The sequence below is a fragment of the Tamandua tetradactyla genome, chromosome 20 (assembly GCF_023851605.1).
Source record: "Tamandua tetradactyla isolate mTamTet1 chromosome 20, mTamTet1.pri, whole genome shotgun sequence".
Lineage (NCBI taxonomy): Eukaryota > Metazoa > Chordata > Mammalia > Pilosa > Myrmecophagidae > Tamandua > Tamandua tetradactyla.
The window spans coordinates 6,370,158-6,377,309 of record NC_135346.1 but is presented as its reverse complement, the minus strand read 5'-3'; the positions used below and the strand labels follow the sequence as shown (position 1 = coordinate 6,377,309).

Below are 7,152 nucleotides of genomic sequence, written 5' to 3'. Positions count from 1 at the left end.
TTTTTAAAACAGGATTTTTTTGCTTTAAAAGATTTCACTCTAAATTAATTTATGTCAGCTGTCAATGAAAGAATGTCACTAAAACACTGTAAACACCTTTTGCAATGTAAATCCATGCCCGCTTCCTTTACATGGTGAACTTCAACCTTGCAAGCATTTCAACAAGCGAAGTAGTCTAAAACTCAAACATATTTTAGCAATTTTGAAATTGAATTGTGTACAAACCAAATAAAACTTACATCATAACAGACATTTCCATCTGAGACTGTGGGGACACTGGAGCCTTCGGCATTCATCTCAGGGTCTTTCGTGCAGGTGCTTTTTCTAAGTCATCAAGGTTATCTTCAGCTTCCCTTTCAGTATTCTTTTTAGACTCTGGCTCTGCCTCTGGTTCTTCCTGTGCTGATGTAGCTGTGGGAGCAGCAGTGGCTGCAGGGATTACAGTAGCTGCAGCAACTGCAGGCACAGAGTTTTCCTTCTTGTGTTTTTCTTGTATATCTTCTCATTTTCGAGTTTCTTGCCCTTTTTCTTCCTGCCTCCTTCCTGGTCTGAATTCCTTGCTGGAGACAAGCTTGGTGCTGGGCTTTTAGCCTTTTTGACTGGTACTGCTGGTGGCCAGTTTGTAGAGAGTGGCTGAGACTGGCCAGGGGATGGAACTGTTTGGAGTTTTTTAGCTGCTGGCCCAAGGGATCCTGAGACGGAGAGGATGAGAACCTCCTTACAGACCGAGGCGTTGGTAAGACAGCTTATTTTGTCTTTTGGGGTTCTGGAGTTCTGGCGACTCTCCTAATGGGCCTAGTACTTGGAGATGGGGTCGGCCTTCTTTGAAGTGATGATGATGCTCCTCTTTGAGTTGGGGGAGGGCTTGAGGTGGCCTGAGGAGCTCGAGGCCTGGTGAGGTGAAGGCCATTTGTTTCGCTGTGGAGATCAGGTCTCCCTGGGAGACTGGCTTCTGGAAGACCCTTTCCTACCTTTGATGATAATGGTGGTGAACGTCTCTTGGTGACTGGGGAACTTCTTGTTTGTGAGGTGGAGAATGGGAGACCCTGTGCTCTGGTGGTGGAGCTGGTGATGCCCTTCTTATAAGAGGGGGAGGGGGAGAAGATGTTCTTTTCTTTGGAAATGGAGGAGGAGAGTATTTCTTCTTTATTGGAGGGCAGTATCTTCTTGTGGATGGTAAGCACTGACATGGCAGGAGAGAAGGAGGCCGCCATCATGGTATGGGAGATATGGGCTGCTGAGGAGGAGCTGGAGAAGAATGTCACCTTCTGGTGGGTGGTTGGGAGGGACTTGTTTGTCTACCATGAGGCAAGTCTCTTTCTGGCTCTTTCATGATGATCGAAAGACACTCCGGGAAGGGGAGCATCTCCGCCACCTGCCAACCTAACCATTCTTCCCCAATTCTTTTTGGGTCTCTCATATACTGAAGAGGAGGAGAAGCCTAGTCAGATGAAGACTGCTGGTTTTGTTATCTGTATTGGCATCTCTGCTGTATACAGAATCTGCTGCTGCCATTTTGCCACCTTATCTTTTCAGATTTATATAACTCTACTTTTTAGGCATGGGTGCTGGTGAAGGAGACTCTCTTTTCTCAGCTCCTTTATTTTTTGTCACTTCACCTGAAGTTCTCCCTGGAGATACAGAAAAATGACTTTTTCTGGTACGGTTTGACTGCTGGGGTGTTGGGCAATGACAAGTTTTTGGCAGAGGAGTTGGTGAAGTTGAAGGCTGGTGCCTTTGCCTTGGAGGAGACAAACCTATGAGTTTTTAAGGGGGACTAGATGTCCTCTTGGGAGGCTTCTTTGGTGGTGACCAAGAACAAGATGAAGATGATGATGAGCTACTTCCAGACAAGGATGCTGATGAGTGCCTTCTTCGTCTCACTGGAGATCTGTGGTTTGTATGCCTTGGTGGAGGAGGCATTCATCGTGGTGGAGTTCTCAGAGAAGAAGACCAGTTCTTGATTGTGGCTGCCTTCTAGGTGAATATGATCTTGATCAGGATCTATGGCACCATCTTGGTCAAGTATGAGATAGAGAGTGGGAATGAGTCTGGAACCTTGATTTGAACATGACCCAGAACTTGGTCGGGTCTTTTCCTTGTCTTTTTTGGATTTTTTTTTTTTTGGTACAGGATCAGTTTTGGGAACTTTCAGTATGTTACTAGTAGAAGTAGCTTCTTGTACTGAAGTTTCTTTTACTTTTATTGAAGGTTCTGGGAGCTCTGAAGTTTTCTCCTTCTTTCCTGGAGCAGGGGTAGGCTCTGGCCCTTGGTTCTGTGATGGGGAGATCATGAATGACTGCACTTTCTCTTGCTTCTAATAGGAGAAGATCATCTTCTAGGGGAAGGAGATCTTCTTGTGCTTTGAGACCTTCTCCTTTTCTCTATGCTGCTTTCTTTTTCTTCCTCATCCCTCTTATCTTTGTCTTCATTTTGCTTTTTCATAGATGCCAAGTTTTCTTGTTCAATCTGTCTCTGTTTTATTTCTTCTTTCTTCAGTTCTAGGTAAGCAGAAGGGATTCCGGCAATGTTTTCTTGTGCACTTAACAGCAGAGGCCACAATTCTCCCAAAATTTCTCTAGCATTTTTTCCATAAAAAACTCAGTCAGGTTAATTTGTATCATTTTGAAGTCTGGATTCTTCACTTCCAGCTGGTTGAATATAAACTCAACCACAACATCATCTTCAAACCCAAGGATTTCTGTTACTCGTTTTGTTATCCAAGGCTTTCTAACCTCCAAATTTACTTTGCTCATGTCCACCCTTTTTTCTAGGTACTCTGCAGATTTCAGCTGCTTCACTAGCTTCTCCTGCTTGTTGCTGAACCGATTATTTTATTCTGCACTAGTTTCCTCACCCAAGATCCCTGTGCTTCTAGCCAGTTCTTTTAAAGATTTCAGCTAATTGGATGAGACTTCTCTCATTGTTGAACACAATCTTCTCAGTTGATTGTATGTGATCAACCATAGATGCAATCAACTTATTGATGATTTAAGTCCAGGAAATATCCTCATAGTAACAATCTGACAAGTTCTTGCTTGACCAAACAGCTAGACACCATAATCTGGCCAAGTTGACACATAAACTTAACCATCACAGTTCACTCCGTATCAACTAAGGCAAACTTAAACCATAATTAATCTCTCAACAAAAACAATAGCAGTCATATTTTTCACCTAACACTACTTAGCAGTCCTGTGGACAACTGCAAATGCTGTAATTCTCCTCAGGATAGGGTACAAGTCCTTGGGTAATATTCACACTTAAAATTGATATCCTATAACTAAAATTCTGCAACTTGAAGCCAGTACAACTTTTGTCATATAATAGGTGGATAAGATAGGAGAGAAAACCAAGATATTTTCTTTATGTTCATCTACAAACAAACTCAAACAAAACAAGGAGGGAATATTCATAATCATTAAAGTCTTCATTTCTGTAACTGGTTACATTGTCATAGCTCATATTTATCACTATCTCCTTCCATTATCCATTCCATGTTCCCTTCACCCTCAGCAAGCACCTCAACTGCCCATGGTTCCTTGCCTGGTGAGGTGACCCAAACCTTCATTCCTGAAATTTCTGGGTCAATGGTAGTCCTGCCTGGATTGGGTTATTGCAGTTTTCCATTGACTTTAATCACAGGGCATGGTAGTACTAAGAGATGCCCTTGGGGATCTCCTGCACTCCAGCAAACTCTGCTTTACCTTTATTGTATAGCTGCCATCCTATTCCTCCCTGACAGTCAGGATCAATTGTCCTAGCCAGTAGAGTAAGTCCCTTCATTGCTTGTTCATTCAGAGGCATGAGGAGTCCAAAGTGGCCAACTGTCTTAACTTCCAGTTCCATGGAATCATTTTTGTTACAGATCCTCCTCATATTTCCAGTCCCCACTCAAACTAGCAGCTTTTAAGGTCACTTGGTAAATGAGCCAGTGTAGCACACCCAAATGAGAAATATGTTGTCTCCAAAATCCAGAGGTCCACTAGACATTGTGCCTCTTTTGTGGTTGTGGGAGAGGCCAGGTGCAACATCTTTTCCTTCACATTAAAAGGGATATCTCAACATGCCCCACAGCTGGACACCTAGAAATTTCACTGAGGTGGAGGGATCCTGTATTTTTGTTGGATTTATCTCCCACCTTTTGGTGTGAAAATGACTCATCAATAAGTCTATAGAGAAGTTGCTAATTCTTACTCACGAGGTCTAATCAATATGTTACCATCAGTATAATGGGCGAGTGTGATGTCTTGTGGGAGGAAGAGACAATCAAGTTCCCTGTGGACTAGATTATGACAAAGGGCTGGAGAGTTGATAACCCCCTGAGACAGGACAGTGAAGGTGTATTGCTGACCTTTGCCAGTTGAAAGCAAACTGTTTCTGGTGATCTTTACTAACACAGTTGAGGAAAACATGTTTCCCAGCTCAGCAGTTGCATATCAGTTACCAGGAGATGTGTTGATCTTATCTACCAATGATACCACATCTGGAACAGCAGCTGCAATTGAAGTCACCATCCGGTTAGGTTTATGATAATCCACTTTCATCCCCCAAGAACCATCTGTTTTCTTTCCAGGCCAAATAGGGGAGTGGAATGGGGATGTGATGGGAAAAACCACCCCAACATCCTTCAATCCTTGATGGTGGCACTAATCTATACAACCCTCCAGGAATCCAGTATTGCTTTTGATTTACTGTTTTGCTAGGTTGGGGCAGTTCTACTGGCTTCTACTTGACCTTTCCTACATAATAGCTCTCACTCCACAAGTCAAGGAACCAATATGGGGATTCTGAGTATGTCTATTTCAGTTATGTATTTCAGAACTGGAGACAAAACTACAAAGAGTGTAGTTTGAGACGGACCTGAGTTAAAACTCCATTGATCACCCAATATCTATAAGCCCCTACTCTGACTAGTAGACCACAGGCACACTTTGGGTCTCCTGGAATTAGTGTCATTTTTGAGCCAGTGTCCAATAATCTCCTCAAATGACTGATTGTTTCCTTTTCCTCAGTGCATAGTTATCCTGGTGAAAGGCCTTCTTCTTTGAAGAAAGCTTGGAGGAAGATAACAGTATAAATTTTTGGCAATATAGCATTCAAAGGGCTCTGTGTCTGTAAACTGTCTTGTGTCTGGGACTTTAGGGACTATGACTCTCTGTTTCTGTAATTCAAGCTAGGTTTTTTCCACTTAACCTAAAACTCTTTTCCTTATACAGATTAAGTAAGAATTTAGTAGACTGCCCATCTATTTTACTAGTCAACACTATAGGTTTCTGGGAGTTAGAATATTTTGATTGCTGCTTTGAGTCCACTGTCCATTATGGTAGCCATGCCCATCCCATCTTTGGTGACTGAGTGCTGCCACAGGCTCCTGCTAACCTGTGATCCAGTCATCCCCATTGTGTTTAAGGATCCAAGTTCAGTGACAGTGGTTCCAACAGTAATACCTAACTTACAGAGAAGAGCGACCATAAAGCTTTTCAGGGATGATAGAGTTAGTCTCACGGATTTATTTTTTAATCCTAGTGAAAGGTGTTTCCTCTGGATATTTCTGAAGTATTGGAGCAGTACTTACATGATAAATCCACTGTAACATTCAAAAGTATCTAACATTCTAATCTGTCTAAGCCTTTGGGTCCCTTATTTACATTATACCAGGGCAGTTCTGGTATTTTGACCTCAAGGAATACAGGTCACCTTTTGGTCTGTGTTTCAGCCAATCACGCAAACAAATTGTTAGAGTCCTTTCTAACTCTTCAAGCTACAACACTAAATCCAAAATTTCTGCTTTCCAACTTTATATTCCTTCCACCATTATCCCACACCTTTAATATCCATTCATACACATATTCCCCTGACTTATGTATTTATAAATCAGAAAAATCACACATTTCTTTTGGAATGTAGCACACCTTCTAATGGGTCACACTTTGTACCTCATCTTTTGGGGCCTGCTGGGACTTCAATCTAGCTATATATCTAGTTATACATCTGGAAGAAAAGAGGGGTGGTAGTGGGAAAGAGTTAGAAGTGTCTTGTAAGCCACCACCTCAGGTCATTCCATTGCAGTTTCATCAAGTGAATAGGATTAAGCCCTTCAGATAGAGAAATGAGGACTGTTTCCTCAGGGGAGGTGATTACAGGTTTATAAGGAGCAGCAGGGTTTATCTCTTTGGGTAAAGGTAGGATGGCAGACTCCTCATGGCAGACTGGAGGTTAGGTGGTTGGTTCCTTAGGCTAGACCATTATGGGTTTATCTGGCAAAGAGTCAGCAGAATCTAGTCCCTACTGCCATGATTATCAACCCATATGTCCCCATTCCACTTTTCAAGATCCTATTCCTTTCCAATTAATGCCCGCACCTTAACAGCAGCTAAGTTTGGGAATTTAGTTTATGTTGTAACTCAGACACTTGCACAATCAAACTCTGGGTCTGGTTTTCAGAAATCTCAAGTCTGTGGCTACTGGAAATAAGATTTTCTTTCAGGGCAAAGATAGAAATTTTAATGCCCTTCATGCAACTCTTAAGTTGGGAATTTGAAGACATGAGCTCATTCCTCTCTTTTGTAACTGTATCCAGTACATTTCAAAACAACCAGAGAACATCATCATATCATTTAACTCCACAGAAATCTGCTAAGATGTCAAATACACAGTCACCCAGAGCCTTGCTCTTGTAAGCATTTGAGTAGCCATATCCAGTGGTGACATTTTACATGTCTCTGTTGCCAACTCACACCACGGACTAACAGTGCCATCTTGATTATTGGAAATAGAGTCATTAGTGCCTTTGTGTCTAATCAGAGTAGAAAACAATTGCAAAAACTCATTTTTAAGACTCTGTTTCTCAAGAATCACTCCAGGTACCAAAGCAGTATTAGCCAGGGTTCTCTAGAGAAACAGAACTAACAGGAGATATCGGTCAATGTTATGAGATCTTTATTTGAGTTGTCATACATGGCTGTGGGAATGGGTGAGTCGAAATTCCAGAGGGCAGGCCACAAACTGGGAACTACAATGAAGGTTTTCTATGAATTCCCCAGGGGAAGCTGGCTGGCTGAAGTAGAGATGGGAATTCTGTCTTCTGACTGTTAAAGTCATCACTTCTCTTTTTAAAGCTTTCAATTGATTGGATGAGATTTCTCTCAT

At 42.1% G+C, this 7,152-nt stretch overlaps 1 pseudogene; it reads right to left on the bottom strand.

The window, feature by feature from the left end:
• Positions 1–235: 235 nt before the first annotated feature.
• On the bottom strand, positions 236–4,517 carry LOC143664810 (serine/arginine repetitive matrix protein 1 pseudogene; annotated as a pseudogene).
• Between the last annotated feature and the right edge of the window lie 2,635 nt (positions 4,518–7,152).